Source organism: Corvus brachyrhynchos, unplaced genomic scaffold, assembly GCF_000691975.1.
Source record: "Corvus brachyrhynchos isolate BGI_N302 unplaced genomic scaffold, ASM69197v1 scaffold162, whole genome shotgun sequence".
Taxonomy (NCBI): Eukaryota; Metazoa; Chordata; class Aves; order Passeriformes; family Corvidae; genus Corvus; species Corvus brachyrhynchos.
This window is the reverse complement of record NW_008236696.1, coordinates 936,312-951,864: the sequence shown is the minus strand read 5'-3', so window position 1 is coordinate 951,864 and position 15,553 is coordinate 936,312. Positions and strand designations below refer to the sequence as shown.

Genomic DNA, 15,553 nt, shown 5'->3' with positions numbered 1-15,553 from the left:
TTTAAAGATGGATAACCTGTGTTTTTGGGGGGAAGGCAAGGTGGGGAGTTGAGCAGCACTTGTGTTACAGGGATCTGCAGCATCAGGCTTCAAAACAACTCATTAAAAGCTTGATTTTTGCTGTGCCCACAGTGATGGAGGAAAGGGCCTGCCCTGCTCCCACATGTGGATGAGGATTTTCAGGGTTAGAGCTGAAACGTTTGGCAAGTGAGTGCATGAAGCTGAAGGTTACCTGTAGGCAGCTGTTGCTCAGCCTGAGGGTGTTTATATGGCTATTTAATTGCATGTTGCTCAGTACTAAATGAGTGAGACTTACACAAATAACCACAGCAGCACAAGTGTTGTTGCCTCTGAGATAAAGGACCTTATTTGAGAAACAAATGCTTAACTAATAATACCCCAGGCCCTGTGCACTTTGAAAAGCCTGTACTTATCTCTGATAGGAAAGAAATGGTCTAGTTCTTAAAAATAAACCCAAAAGCATTTGAAGGATGTTTTTTTTCCCCCCTTCCATTTTTCTATTCTTTCCCCAGGTTGCAAAAATAACATCCAATAATGAAATGAAAACAAGCTGAATAGTTACATTTGGTGGAGGAGGGAAGAGGTAGTCACAGACAGCTGGAGCATGTCTGGGCCAGTGTCTCGGTTCCTTTCTTTCTGCTCATTCAGTGCCCCTCCAAGAATGCAGACAATGCTGGCTATGACTGTTTCATATTTGATTTCCACACTTAAAGCTGTTCTCATTAGATGAAACCCCATTGTCAGGCTGGCACACATCCACGCTGCCTCCTTGGGTCCCACTCCAGAGCCTGCTGTCCGGGCAAGGGTCCTGCTTGAATCTCTTCAGTGAGGATCAGGTATGCAAAGAGCACTTTGCTGGTTTTGTGCTGCTTGTGGCATTGCAACAAAAGCTTTTGGACTCTTCTTGCAGCCACATCCGTGGACTGGCCTCATAAATCTTGGTCTGAGGGCAGACAGAGTGCTGCAGGGAGGGGATGGGGGTTTGGAACTGCCTCAGGAGTGGTGGATCAATGGGGCACTCGGCTGGAGTCAGTCTCTGGGAAAGGTACTGGGAGAAAACACTTGGGCAAGCAGGGCCTGATTCTGCAAAGGGCTGGTCCCCTGCCCTGCTCAGGGAGAGGGGGCAGCTGAGGATACTGTGGGTCTTGGTGAGGTCCCAGGGATGCTCTGCTGGGACAGGACCATTGGGTCCAGTGGTTCCAGAGCTTTGCTGAATGTAGGCAGGAGAAATGCTGTGTGTTGGGAGCAAAGCAGGGACTGAATAACAAAGGATCGCTTCATTTCTCCTGTAAAATACCAAAGAGGGCATGAAAATTATGAATCTGATTAATAAGCTTAGGGGATTATGAAATGGAACTGCTGTTCTGTCCTTTAGGCTGCAGACCCTTCTGGCCTTTCTCCCCTACAAGCTGGTGCTGTGGTCCAATACGTGCCCCTGCAGCCCTTGGGCAGTGTGACTTTATCAGCATCATCACTGTGACAGTGATGCCACAGCAGGCAGGGCTCTGCCCAAAGCACTTTGCAGCCCACTGCAGCACGAGAGGAGGGAGAGGGGAGCGGGTGTGGCTGTGGTACCACGGGGTGTGATGCTGGAGCAGGAGAAAGGACTGGCGGTGTTTTGATCCTTCAGGTGTCCCAGAGGAGTCCACGGCTGGGCTGTTGTCATGGAAACACCGCTATTTTTGGGGTTTCCAGACTGGCTCCAAACAAAGGTTAAAGGGAAGAAAACCCCCAAGGGGTGGCATGCGCAGAAGGTGAGATTTCCCTCAGCACAGCAAAATTTGTGAATGTCTGAAGCAACAGCAAGTCCCCCAAGGTGCATGGGTTGGAGGAATGTCAGGGCTGGAAATCAATGCTATGCCTCATGCAAGAGCTGCTCAGGGGTGTGGTGCTGGGCTCTGGGTCACTCAGAGATCCATTGCTCCTCCTGCCCTCACCTCTCATCCTCCTGCACTCTCAAGGTGCTCCTGCCTAAGGCTCTAGCTGGAGCAGAGGTACCACATGCTGAATGGTGGTTATTTTTCACACCTCTCCTGCTGTTGATGTCTATGTTGAGATCAGATCTGTGTTTATCTCAGTGCTAGGTCTGTGCAGGTTTTGATGGCTCTGTGTGTTCCTGGCAGAGCAATGTTGACAGCCACAAGGAAGAGCAGAAGGGCAAATCTTCAGGTTCTGCGTTCTGTAATGTCAAAGCTAACTGTGTAATTTCCATAAAATTTTGCCAAGTCTTTAAATTCAGAGGCCTGGGCTACGCATGCAAAAGGTGTAATAGGTCTGAAGGGCCAAATTAAAGGTTCATGAGATGATCCAATGGAATGAACCACATGGCTTCAGGGGTGCTTCTGATCCCAATTATATATCCCACTGTTGGTCCATTCAGGACCTACCTGTCCTTGCCCAGTCATGCTACCCTCCTGGCAATCCACCTTCCCAACCATGACTGATTCTTATCTTTAAATGTCCAAACTGGAGCTGCTTCATAAAAGTCCTCACAAGTACTTTTATGAACCCCAAGCTGCACAGAACACAGCCAGACTCAAACACATGGCTTGTGTCTGCAGGGTGAGGGGGTACCACTCATAACATGATGGGTGTTTGCAGAGGTTTGGGAAGTCAGTGCAGGGAAAGGGGAACAGAATTGTAACCCAGGTGGCTGATCCCAACCAGGGAGCAGTAGCAGGATGGGCCAAGGAGCAGGGAAGTAACAGCAGGAGCAAATTGCACTGAGGCTCCCATGATGCTCAGGATGTTAAAGGCAAAACTGGCTTCCCACTGAAATGGAGACAAAAGCATTTTATCACTTTTATGACCTGCTGAGTGATTATTTATTTTTAAAAAACCAAAACTTTAAAGAGTATTTTTGTATTTCTTCACTTCCAACTTGGATAAACCCTCTTCTAAAAAATATATTTAATCTCCTTTATTCTGTGTCCAAAAAAAGGATGTGATGGTAAGGAAAATTAGTAGTTTGAATGTCATGAACTTATTAAAGAAAAATGGAGATTTTTTTTTTTAACAGGGAAGACCAAGTCATTGAAACCATATTTTACTAAGAATACCAGAAGAATAAGTTGGAAGAGGTATATAGTTTGTCATATAGCATATAAGGACAACAGGTGGCCTTTAAATTGTATAGTTGAATACTAAAAAATTCCTTGTTATAAAACAGAAGATGTGTTAGGAAGTGGGAGAATGACTGTGCTGGTGGGACATTTAATGTGCACCCTTGATGAGCCCTGCACAGCACATTTGACCCACAATATTAACGAGAAAATTGGTTTTCTTTTCAAGTGCATCATCCAGGTTGACTCTGCTGTTCCCTTCCTGCCTCCTGTATGTGACACCCTATCGATTTCTGGACTTGTTCCTGTGCCTGATGGCACCACCTACCCCTGCCCTCAGCAGGATTTTGACGTGGCTCAGCTCAGCTCTGGGGTAGGTGGGTGAAAAGCTTTGCTGGGTGCTCAACTTCCCTGGCTCTTGTGCCTCCTCCTTGTCCCAGCACATCCCTGCCTGGAGGGGTTTGCTATGGAGCCAGTTCCAGCCTTTGTGCCAGCTGACAGGCTTTTCTATGCTGGGGGAAGCCTTAGAAGAGCTTTTAGGAATAATTTAAATTTTCTTTGATCCAGCAGCTCTGCAGGTAGAAAACTAATGCTGTTAGAGCAGGAAATAACTGGCTGCTGTGCTGGAGCCTCTCAGGGAGCAGAAGGGGCCCTTCCCTACCAGGCTGGAATGACTGCTCCGTGTTCCTCCCCTGTCCAGTGCACAGGAAGAGTTTTAAAAGGGACTGGATTGTGCACAGTAAAGGCAGGACCATAGTTCTGCTGGTGGGCACTCAAGGCCAGCTGGGAGGGCCTTGGAGGAAAGGTTAAAATTCACCTTTTGTGGCCTCAGCCATGACATTGTGTCCTTGCTGTGCACCGCACAGTCACAGGGGGTGTTTAGTGTTGGCTGCCAAAAGGCCACTGAAAATTGTTCTGTGCATCTCCTGCCTTTGCTGTTCCATGCTCCTGAGTGTCCTGACATTGAGGAACCTCAGGGCACTTGGAAAGACATGGCCATCCTTAACAGGACACCTTCCACACCACCACACTGGCACTGACCACCACCACTGACCAACTTTAATTCTCATGCTGACAAATGGGGAGCAGGGAAGAAATTCAGGAGGCCACAAATGGGAGTGCCTGAAGGAAACCCCAGGCAGTGCAGAAAGAAGGTTATTAAGGTTATTTTAACTTCTGCTTTATGCTGCTTTTATCACTCTGGACAAGGAGTGAGTTTGGGGTAGGTTATTTTTCCTGAGTGCTGCCAAAGGCCCAGCAGATGCTGTGTTATTCACCAGGTCCCTGTCAGGGCAGGGTAAGTTTCATCCCTGTCCTTGTTTTGGAACCATTTTTTTCTGGGGAGAGTATCTGTGACACAGGCACATGTTCATTTAAACACAGAAGCACTGGCTCTGCTTGGTGGGGTGGATTCTTTTTCCCAGTGTAAGCTTCCTGGACTCAGGTGTGTCTGTGCTCCAGACTTCAGGCTGGTGAAGGGGAAGAGGAGCTGAATTTGTGCTAAAGGCAAAGTCTGTGTCCGAGATCACAGAGCAGCGCAGTCCGGGCTGTGATTTCTGGTTCAACGTAGGAGACTGCACCAGCACAGAACATTGAGCAGCATTGTCCTGTGGTTCTTTTCCATTCTGGCATGCTAAAATGCAGGAAGGCCCAGGGGGGGTTTTGTGGCACTTTCCATTTTTGATTTAGGGAATTTGAAAAATACTTTTCTTGAAGCTGAGCCTGAAGTTATGATCTTGGCATGTCCATACCATTAAATTCCCTTGGATCAAAGCAGAAACATCTGGATTCATGAGTGGATGTTGGCTAAATCCACCAGAAAAAAAAAACCCTTCAGGGGATCCTAGAGGGTTGTAGCCAGGATAAATAATACAACAAAACAAAAGTGCTATTAAGAGTAATTGTAATACTGAAGCTGAATTATAAGATGAGGGCCAAGCCCTTTTCACAATCTGCTTTTCCAGCACAGAACCCTTCAATTTACACTTAACACACATGTGGCTGATGGAACAAAGGCAAAGCTGAAGGAAGATGAAAGCAGTGGAGACATTATTCAGTCTTGCTGGTTTAGCTCCAGGCCCATCGTTCAAACGAGTAGATGATCAGTTTCCAGTTTGTTTTAAATTTTTCTGGCAAGAAATTTTACACTTTATCCCAAAGTTGGATGTGCTTAAAACTCTTGTGTTTTTGTTTTAAAGGTCTGCCTTTTTTTTTTTTTTTTTTTTTTTTTTTTTTTTTTTATTTCTGAAGGCAAGACTCTGGAAGTGCTCTGCAGGACACACCTGAGTGCTGGGGCTGGAGGGGCAGCCCAGTTGTGTCACCAAGGGGGCCTTGTCCCTGTTCCCAACTCCACGCAGACCCTGTGGGGGAAGAGTTTCTCCTCTTCTCCCACAGCTCTGGGAGGCTGAGCCCTGCCTTGCTGAGCCACATGCTGTCCCTGAGTTTCACAGCACCCAGAGTCAAGGGAAGTGGCCAAAATGGTTGAGTCCCACACACTTGCAGTCTCTTTGGCTGCACCCTGTTGTCCCAGCACTGCTTGCCTGGGTTAAAGCTAGTGGAAGGAGAAAAGGTTGTGCTGCTTTCCCCTTACACCTTCTTTTCAGGTTTTCAAGATTAAAAACTGCTGAACAGCACATCCTCTTCCAGCCCCTCCTTTGTGGGTCTTCTCCTTACAACAGGTCTCCAAAGCTGCCATGAGCACCAGGCCATGCAGAATGTTTTCCCGTGATGATGTGAAGGACACCCATGGCAGATGAATAAAAAGTGAGTTGCATGTTGCTGAAAATGCCCCTAGAACACAAACCCTTCCCAACCACTACAGCCAGCACTTCTCATGACCTGGATTTTGCCCATGCAGATCTGCCTTAATCTCACTGACCTTGCACATCACCCTTCCTGATTCCTGGAAAGCCTTGGATCTTTGCCTGCTCTGTCTTCAACCAATGCATCTCAGGGTGAGTTATGTCATTGTGGGATAAAACCCCCATTGGTCAGTCCTTGTCCCATCCTCCTCCTTTGCCGCCCTTTTCTTCCTGTTGTCCATACCGCAGCTGACCTGAGGGAGCTGACCTCTTGATTCCACTCCAGTAGGTCCTTCTCCTTCAGGCTTTAGATTGTCCTCCATGGAAACATTTCCTGGGATGTACTGTCAGTGCTTAAGGCTCCCTGAAGGCTGCTGGTAGGCTCTGAATGGTGGGATACACATTTGGGGTGAGGCAATGCTTGAAACATGACTGGGAATGCCAGTGATGCACAAATGATGATGTTTAGGCTGCCATATGTTCCACAGAGGGAATAATCCTGTTTACACTGTAAGGAGTGGGAGTTCAATCTGCCTTAAAATAGCCTCAATGTATCTAGGAAATCCATAAAAAGGATACACCAGCATTTCTTAGGACTTTATTTTCAGCATCTCTTGTTATTTATTTTGCTGCCAACATCTGTCATTTCCTGCACTGTGTATTTCCCAGCACCCACAGGCTGTGTCTGAACTGAAAGCTGACAGGACCTAACACTAAATATGGAGTCCTGCTTCCCGTTAGCATCTTGGCCATCAAAGTGAAACAGGAAAATGCTTCTGCTCAGAGATGTTGCAAAATATTTGTTTTAGATTAGCTGCCATCCCTGCCACAGTCCATGTTGGCAGCTGTGTCCCTTCACCCAACAGGCACAGGAGGGTCTGCTGGAACTGCAGGGCTCTGGGGTGGGGACAGACAGTTTGAGGAGCTGAGGAATGAAGGATGAAGCAGAGCTAAATTTAGTACCTGAGCTAAGAAAATACCTGTAACTTCACAGTGCACCGTGGTGGCACAAAGCACGCCTCAGTGTTGCACGGCTGTTTGCGGATTGTACCGGCTCAAAGGAGGCTCGTGGAAAAAAAAAGGCTTTGATGTCTTCAGTAAACAAATAGCAGTGTTAAAAGATCTCCAGTTCTTGTTAGCATGCTGCAAACAGCTATGTTTGAAGAAAAATAAACATCCCAAGGTTGATGGAAGGGTAGGGAAGCCATAAAGTACTGCAACCAACTCCTTGGTATGAGGACAGCAGAAATGACAGTGCCATGAAAAAACCTTTTCTTTGTCCTTTTGGATTAAAAAGAAAAGAATGAACTGTATCAAGGCTTACCAGTGGTGTGGTGGGAATACATGAGTATAAAACCCCGTGGCTACATCACTGCACTGAAATCACAACAATAACATCAACTCCCCTGGAAAACCAAGAGTAGGGTTCCCCTGGACCTCTTTCTGTTGGTGGTGAAGACAAGATGCACCCTTCCTTCAAGCCCCATGTTGACTCTGCTTCCTCAGGGCTTCCCTGGCTACCACAAGGCCACCAGCCCCTCTGAACTCCTGCAGCTGTGGGGCCTCATCCCAAAAACCTCACCAGCTTCTATGCTGGGCAAGCAGCTGGTTTCCAGGAGGAGGGACCAGGTGTGTATTGCACTCTGTGAGGAGGATGAGGATTTTCTGGCCATGTGCCTACCTGAGTTTTACTCCTTAAAGCTTGTTGTGCTTGTCTCACTGCATCACTTAAAGCACGCCTTTGGAAATGCAAAAAACTTGGGCAAAGGATCGAAGAAAAGCACTGAACAATTATCACAATTACAGCCAGCACAACCTGGGGGATCCTAATTTACATTTATACCCTTTTAACAAAAGAAAGAGAAAATTTGGGGGTTCTCTGAGAAGGGAAATTAAAAATCAGCAGGTCATGATAAAAATCAATATGCCAATATTTACTGCAAATTTAAATCTTATCAAGAGCCTCCAGGGAGCCTCTTGCTTTAGTTTCATGTAATTCTGAACATTTCTCTGTTTAAATATAGTTCACAGAAACTAGGAAATAAATAATTCAGGCATAGTTGACTTTTTAATGCCTCTGTAGGATCACTAACATCTTTCCTTTGATAACACTTTTGTTCTGCCTACCACAGGTCCATTCTAAATGGGTCTGGTGAGACTCCATCCAAAAAACCAGAGCCCATAAGTAAAAACACAGAGAAAAAGGCAAGATTCCAGGAGATGAAAAAAAGCTTATAATCCCAAGTGTAGTAAGTATCCCTCTGGCAACTCCATACAGGCTCTTCCCATCCTTGTGAGCCTCTCCCTGCTGGATTTGCAGGGAGGGTTTGTCACTAAGGCCGAGGCAGGGATGGCTCATAATAAACAGCAGCTCCTTAGAGACTGTAGCCATGGCATGCGGGAGCTGTTTACCTGGCACCACGTGCACTATTCTGTTTGTCTTCAGATGTTCCTACAGAAACAGAAGGTTTTACACTCTGGTAAATAAGGCTCCTTCACCCCCAGGAATATTTTTGGTTGGTTTTTTTTTTTTTTTTTCCTCAAGTGTGCTGCTCTTCCCTTTCAGCTGCAGAAAGCCCCTCCTGTGATTTCTGAATTGCTCCTTCACCCGCCTCCCCAAGAGGACAGATTGTGTCCCAGTGCACAGACAGGACTTGCTGACAGCAGCTGAGGTGGTTGTTTCCAGCACTGATCTGCCCATCACAGCCAGCATGAACCCTCTGCAGGACAGGGATGTGTCCTCCTGCATGGGACCACCTTCCCCCGGGACAGTTATTGTTGGTGTAACATGCGTGTATTGGTTTAGAGGAAATAGGCTCTAGCTGGTAGTTTTAAATCAAGTGAATCACACACTTAATGGTGTTGGTGCCTTTGATTGACCCAAATATGAAAGGTAAGGGCTCTGAGACTTTTGAGAGATGCTTTGAAGGTGGGAAGTCACTCTGAGGATCTGTTCCTGGGCACAGTGAGGAAAGGCCTTTGGTTTTACAGGGATTAGAGAAAGACACCTCCCACTGCTGGAGCACTGTTTCTCCCTACCTGCCACAGCAAATATTTTGATTGCAGGAGCCAAAGCAATTGTGTACTTTATCATCTGCAATCCTATCCTCAAACTCATTTCAGACCCATCAGCTGCAGCTGGATGCTGCCATCAGCCAGGGTGACACTGGGCACAACCATGGGCCCCAGGGCATATCCTGTTTCTCCTAAAGCAGACTGGAATGGGATGATTGTGCTTCAGGGCAAGCCTGTGTGCACAGTGGTGGCACCTCAGGCTGCTGAGAGGACAAGGCCCCCTCTGCATGCTGGGGAAGGCAGGGTGGCAAGTTTAGTAGGAATTTTGTAATTAAACTCACATCTCTGAAGATCCTCTAACACTAAATTGACCCCGTTGGAGGAATCCAGGGCTGAGCTGATTTATGGCATAGTGCAGGGCGTGCTTGTTCAAATAACATCAGCCCCCTTTACCAAGCACTGTTTTAGTTCTAGTTAAATTAAAGCACAATTAGCAGGGCTTGCAATTTTCTTAGATAAGCCTGATCTTCAATGAAATTAATACTAATGTCTGTTCAGTGTGCAAGTCAGTAAAGTGACATGTGGAAAATAGCACATTCTTGACTCAGCAATGCAGCTTGGAGGATGACTTCATGCCCCTGAATGAGAGGATCAGCGTGCCAGATGCGCCTGGTGCCTGACCCCTTTAGAGGCTCTGAAAGATCACACATCACTTTAAAACGTCATTTCATGCATGCAGGAGGAAAAAAAGAGACTCTGATCTCTTCATGTTACTGAGCTGCCTGTTTAATTTCGTTAGGGTGGTGTGAATGTCTTAATAACACGAAGCAGAGCTCTGATCTGTGGTCTGGCTGTGTGTTTCCAATAGATGCCCTGATGCCTTTCTCAGGGCCAGAGTGGGTAACAATCTGTATTTTCTTGCTATTAATTAGAAGCTGTATTTCATTCTGATTTTGAACAAGCCTTGCAGCATAGCTGACAAGCTTGAAGTCCTCACTTCCAGTCAGGTATTGAATTCTGCTGAATTGTTTTTTTTCTTGAGGCAAAAGCAGCAAATGTGAGTATAGAATTAATACCTTTTAAAATTGTGATTGTATTTCTAAGCCACAAAAATCAGGTGGCAATCAGACTTTCCTGCTCTTGGCCCCATTCTCTGTGATAGACTTGAATGTCCTTTCTTTTTCCTTGCCATACTGCTCGCTCCCAAAATCCTGTTCCTGCTGAAAAGAATCCAGAGAGCGATCCAGGTCTCTGTAATAATCACGTTCCCATAGCAAATTATATAACAAAATTTTGTACACTTGTATTTTTTCTTCTCCTCCAGTGCATTCCACGCACCTACACAGTCATGCTAATTAGATCATGTAATAAACTTAAGTGTGGTAAAAAATCTGTTCACAGGGGGTTGCAAGACAGCTGGACTGGGAAAGAGGCCAGTCATTAATTTTGTTTTGTTTGAGAAAACCTAAAGGACATTAACTTACTGAAGATGAAGCAAACTTCATGTAGTGGGAGATGTAATCTAAGGAGACAAATTATTTCATTTAAATAGTCCACAGTGAGCCCTGATATAAAGGTTTGCTTATATGAAAAAAAACCCCAAACCTGTGAGAGTTTAATGAAGTCATTAAAAGTTAAACTAAAAAATGAAACTAATGTTAAGTTAAACTTGGTTATTTTAGTTAAATTTAAGTAATCATAATGAAAGGAATGCTAATCCATACCATATACCTACAGAAGAGCTAAGTAGCAAGAACTTAACTGTGTGCCTCAGGTGTCTTTTAAATAAAAAGAGGTGTCTGCATGAGATATGGTGAGAGATTCCATATGTACCTCAATCAATTTTTTTAATAGATTATCTTTAACTGTGCATAATACAATAACCCCTGCATCTGTGGGGAAATACAGGAGGGTGAAAGCAGGGCCTACTCTGACACACCACTTAGAGTGGCAACTTTACACTTGCACACTCATTTCTAGGGAAAGGAGTAACTCTGAGTGCTCTGCCAGTTTGACAGCAGTGTTTACTGGTAAAGGGATCAGCTCCCAGCTAGGAACCACTTTCTTAATTTCAGTCCAGATGCTAAAAGTTTTGGCCACTGTTGCACTGAATTGCATTTAAAATCTGTAGCCTTTATTGAGTTGATGCTTAAATAGAAGCCCAGTGATTCTCCTGCTGGCCCAGGCAGACTGTGGGAGCATGCCCAGGCTACTGCACTTGTGCAGACATTTGCAGGCAGTGACATGGAGCTGACACAGTAGGGAACACAGGGGAAAAGGAGATGAGGCTGGGCAGTGGTGCCATAGTCCAGGAAACAATTTCATCAAAACACCATTAACAAGGCATGCGGTAACTTCCAGCTATATTCCTGATCAACACTAGATGTTGCTGTGCTGCTACTCATATAAACTATACATTAGCAAGGTTTTTAAATGGTATTTACTGCAATTTCCTCTTTCCTGTTTCTGTTAGTTACTATATCCTGACACTATATGACACTGGGGAAGCTGCTACTTTAATTTACTTTTCCTTCAAACTTTCAACTTCGTTTGTTTAACATCAAGTTTATGATTCCCCCTCGAACATACATGTAAAACTTTACAAGAAAAAGAGACTCTTCAAGTGATAACATGAAGCAACTCTTATATGAATGTCAAATATTTACTTAAACTCTGCTTCTGGATTTTTTGCAATCCAAGGGGAATGACATTGGTAACCGGATGATTCCAGGAACAGACTGACAGCTGCAAGGCCACGGAGGGAAGTTTGTTTGTAAGGGGACAAAAAATATAAAAAAAAATTTTAGAAAATGTTTAGTCCTGCTGGCTTTCAGGCTTTCTACTCCCACATGTTTGAGTGGGAGAAAGGACAAATCTTAGGACGTTGATTTCCCCATGGCAACAGAAAACGGAAATTACTTTAACCCCATCTAGTGACAGATGACTCATTGCTCAGCCTGCTGCTATTTTCCAAGCACTAAAACAATACAGCTGCAAAGAAAAGGCCAGCCTGTATTATCTCATAGGCTGAGCACCAGGCTCGTGGGAGAGGGCAGTTCTCTGGCTGTCTGTCTGTCAAAGAAAGGCAGAGCTGGAGCCTTTTGGTGGTTCTTTTATTGTGTAAGGCAAAAGACCCTTGTGCTCTCCATCCCATGCTGCTGGAGGGCAAACCCGGGGTGTCCCCAAGATGGAGGTGATGCAGTGTGGGATGAGGTGCTGGTGGGTGTCCAACTGCTTGGTCCTGCTCACTCTGGATATCATGGAATGGTTTGGGTTGAAAGGGATCCTAAAGATCATCTCCTTCCAATCATAGGCAGGGACACGTTCCACTAGACCAGGCTGCTCCAAGCTCCATCCAACCCGGCCTTGGACACTTCCAGGGACGGGGCAGCTTGTCTGGGCACCCTGTGCCACAGCCTCACTGCCCTCACAAAGGACCTTTTTCTACCATATAATCTAAATCTCTCCTCTTTTGGTTTAAAACTGTTCTGCCTTGTCCCAACTGGCACTCAGGGATCTGACAGGACATTGCCATGCTTTCAGTTTAAATACAGCAATGGCTCATTCCCAAATGCAGCCTGGTGAGGGGACAGCAGGGATGAGCAGGGTTTCCAGGTCCCTATGTATCAAAAAGATAACTGATGGCAGAAATGTGTTCTGTATTGCTGGGGAAGTCATAACAAATTCCCCCAGGAAATGCTGTAATGGGAATATTCATCTTTGAAAGCTTATTACAGGTGAAAGGTTGGAACCCTCTCTTCTCACTGGTTTTCCCAAATCCTAGTAAGGATTCTGCAGTGCTCACAAGTGAGGCTGGTAAGGCTTACTGAGCCTAAGGTACATTTTGTGCATAAGATATTGCGCTACTGAATAGGGACAGTATTAATGCTCCCCCTGAGATGATATACTGAATAACTGGTCAGTTGACATCACTTCATTCACCACAAACTGGGATCAGACGTCACAATATTAGGAAATCCAGGATCCCAGGAAAACTGCATGGTGGGATGGTGTCATGGGATACGTGAATCATTTTCCTTCTGGGAAAGACAGGCTGAACTGCTGGTATAATAGGTGAGTCTTTACTCAATCTTGTCATTTGTATGCTGGCATGATTATCTTTCTCTTTCTAATAGCAGAAAATCAGGTCCACAAGGTTCTGTTTCTACAGCATAATTAACAAAAAGAATAGTTCCATTCCTAGGCTGCTCTGGAAAGCAGACTCTGCCTTAGCGGCACAAAGATTGTCTTCCTGCAGGAATCAACACATACCAACGTGAACTGCTGGCTTACCCCAGACCTTGAATGAGGGCTCCAGCAGCACACTGCTATCTGTCTGTTATCTGGGAACACCCTGGGGTTGGCTACAGCTGTCCCAAAGCCATCGTGTCAAAGGCAGCTGGACCAGGCTGCTCACGCCAGTGCTGATTTCTGGAGAATGAACACCCCATGTTCTGTCAGGAGGTGCTGCTGGGCTGTGAGGTGTTATCTTGTTCTGACCCTTTTCTTACAGTTCTGCTCAGTGCTCTCCTGCAACACAAAATGTCCCCTCCCAAAACTGCAAGAGCTCTGTGAAACTGCCAGCTGTGGGGAAGGAGAACCAGAGATCAACACAGCTTATTCTTGAAACAGAAATTGACTGTTCCTGTCTAAACTTATAGCAGCCCAGTAGATCTGGAGAAAGATGTGGGAAATCAGATTAAATTCCATCTTTTGAGACTCCATCCATCAGCATTCTGGTTTAGAAGCCCATGAGTTATGGCACTGAACAAAAAGACCGTTCCTTTCAGAGAAGAAGCTGTTGCCAAAATGTCCATGTAGAAAATGTGAATAACAGTTCTAATACAGGCTTTTCTGCTTTAGTGTTCTCTCCACTTTACCTAGAAGATGGCTATATTACCTGGGGGAAAAAAATTTTTGTATTTTGCTGCTTGAGGGGGAAAGAGCTAATTAAATTTGTAAAAGTGGAAAATAATGTTGAGAGGTCTTTGTAGGCCTGTGGTTCTGACTGCTGGTGTCAGCTTTACTGCCAATAAGTGCAGATGGTAATGAATGAGCCACCATCAAGCTTCTTTTATTGTCCTAGGGCCTCACTCAGCTCATAAATGTCCTCACTGATTATTATTTCCAGTTATTTAGTGTTTAGTTGGTGAGTGCAGTTACTCCCATTGATGCTGCACCCCAAACCACCAGAGCAGGGTAAGTAATGGCAGTTTTTCAACCAAGCCCTCTAACCCAGCTCAGAGAGGCTGCAGAGGACGCGCTGCAGCAGCCACACGTGAGCCAACGTCAGTACTGAAACCAAACCCTCCCCAGCTGAGTTGCTTGTACATAAATATGACTTTCTAGCAACAGCCTGGGCCCCTGGGACATGTAGAGCACCGAGCCAAGGCCAGGCACTGCCCCAGGGGTGACAGTGTGCAGGGCTGGTGGCTGTGCAAGTGGGCTTGAGCAGGGTGATGGAAGGTGGTGGCTCTCCCAGTGGGCTCCAGGACTTTTGGATAATGCATTTAGGCTTTCCACAGAACATGCTGTGCAGAATTTTGTGTAGCCAGAGGACAGCATTTCTTCTCACAAACAAGGACATAATAGTATTTTCCAGAATAGGAATATAAATTAATTTCCCTATAACAGCATTTGAAGCTGTGGGCAAGGGCTGTGTTCGCTCCCTGATTTACCAGCCTGACGCCTGTGCTGGGCTCAGTTCTTCAGTCGTCCATAGAAACACTTCCTCTGCCTCCTTCAGCCTGCAAACGCTGCGGTGGCTTCTGGAAACCACAAACAACCGCTGTGCACTTTCTGTCAGTAATTCTTCGTTCGCACCAAGGGGTTCTTCTTCCAGCTGTATCTGTATTTCTCTGTACTGCTCTGCCTGGCACCTCATCCCCAGGCAAAAGCAGCAGGAGGAGTAGCTCTTCTCCTCTGCCAAACTGGTGCAGATTGAGGTCCAAAATTTCCATTTCCATTTTGCAGACATACTTTCTTCAACTCTGGCAGAATATTTTCATGCCCGTTAAGCCACGAGGACTCAGCTGTGCGTGGCTCTCTGGCCAGCCAATGCTGTCTCCTCAAGCAGCCTTCAAACCTCCCACAGAGCCCCAGGGCTAATTTCCCTGTGACTAGAGACTCCAAGAAACACCACCCTTTTCCAATTCTCATCGTGGCAGAAAGAGTTTCTTTCTTGGTGTCCGATTCTCCTAAACATGTTCAAGTTTTCCTACCGGAGCTTGCTAATTTCCAAGCAGAGTTGCTTATAAAAATTTCCCTCAATTTCAACACATTTTCCCTTGCACTGGAGCTATGGAAACAGCTGCAGGCTGCCAGCTTTCCTGGCTCACCTTTCCAGGAAGGCTGCAAATTCGTGTTTCCTGGGACTACAATTCCCAGAAAACAAATTGTCTTCCCCCAAACCGGGAACCAATGCTCGCAGGGTCTCTTGCATCTTCTGAAAGTCTTCCTCCTCCCATTTGCTCTCCTGCAGCAAACTGGGAGCAGGAGGGCAATGTGGTGGGAGGCAAGGCATCCTCCTCGGCCCAGGTCCTGCCCCATCGCAGCTCTGTGCATAGTCAGGGGAGAGCATCTGAGGTCAGTGCCTGAGGGCACCGCTTCCACTTTCATAGAACGACAACGTCCCAAGCAAAAGTGGTGTTTAAA

The 15,553-nt window shown here is 45.9% G+C and overlaps 1 long non-coding RNA gene across 1 annotated transcript; it reads left to right on the top strand.

Annotated features, from left to right (window-relative positions):
* Positions 1-734: 734 nt before the first annotated feature.
* On the top strand, positions 735-10,262 carry LOC108444859. The gene is made up of 3 exons (XR_001859563.1): positions 735-857; positions 5,762-5,846; positions 5,941-10,262. It is a non-coding gene; the product is annotated as an uncharacterized LOC108444859 (long non-coding RNA).
* Positions 10,263-15,553: the final 5,291 nt, after the last annotated feature.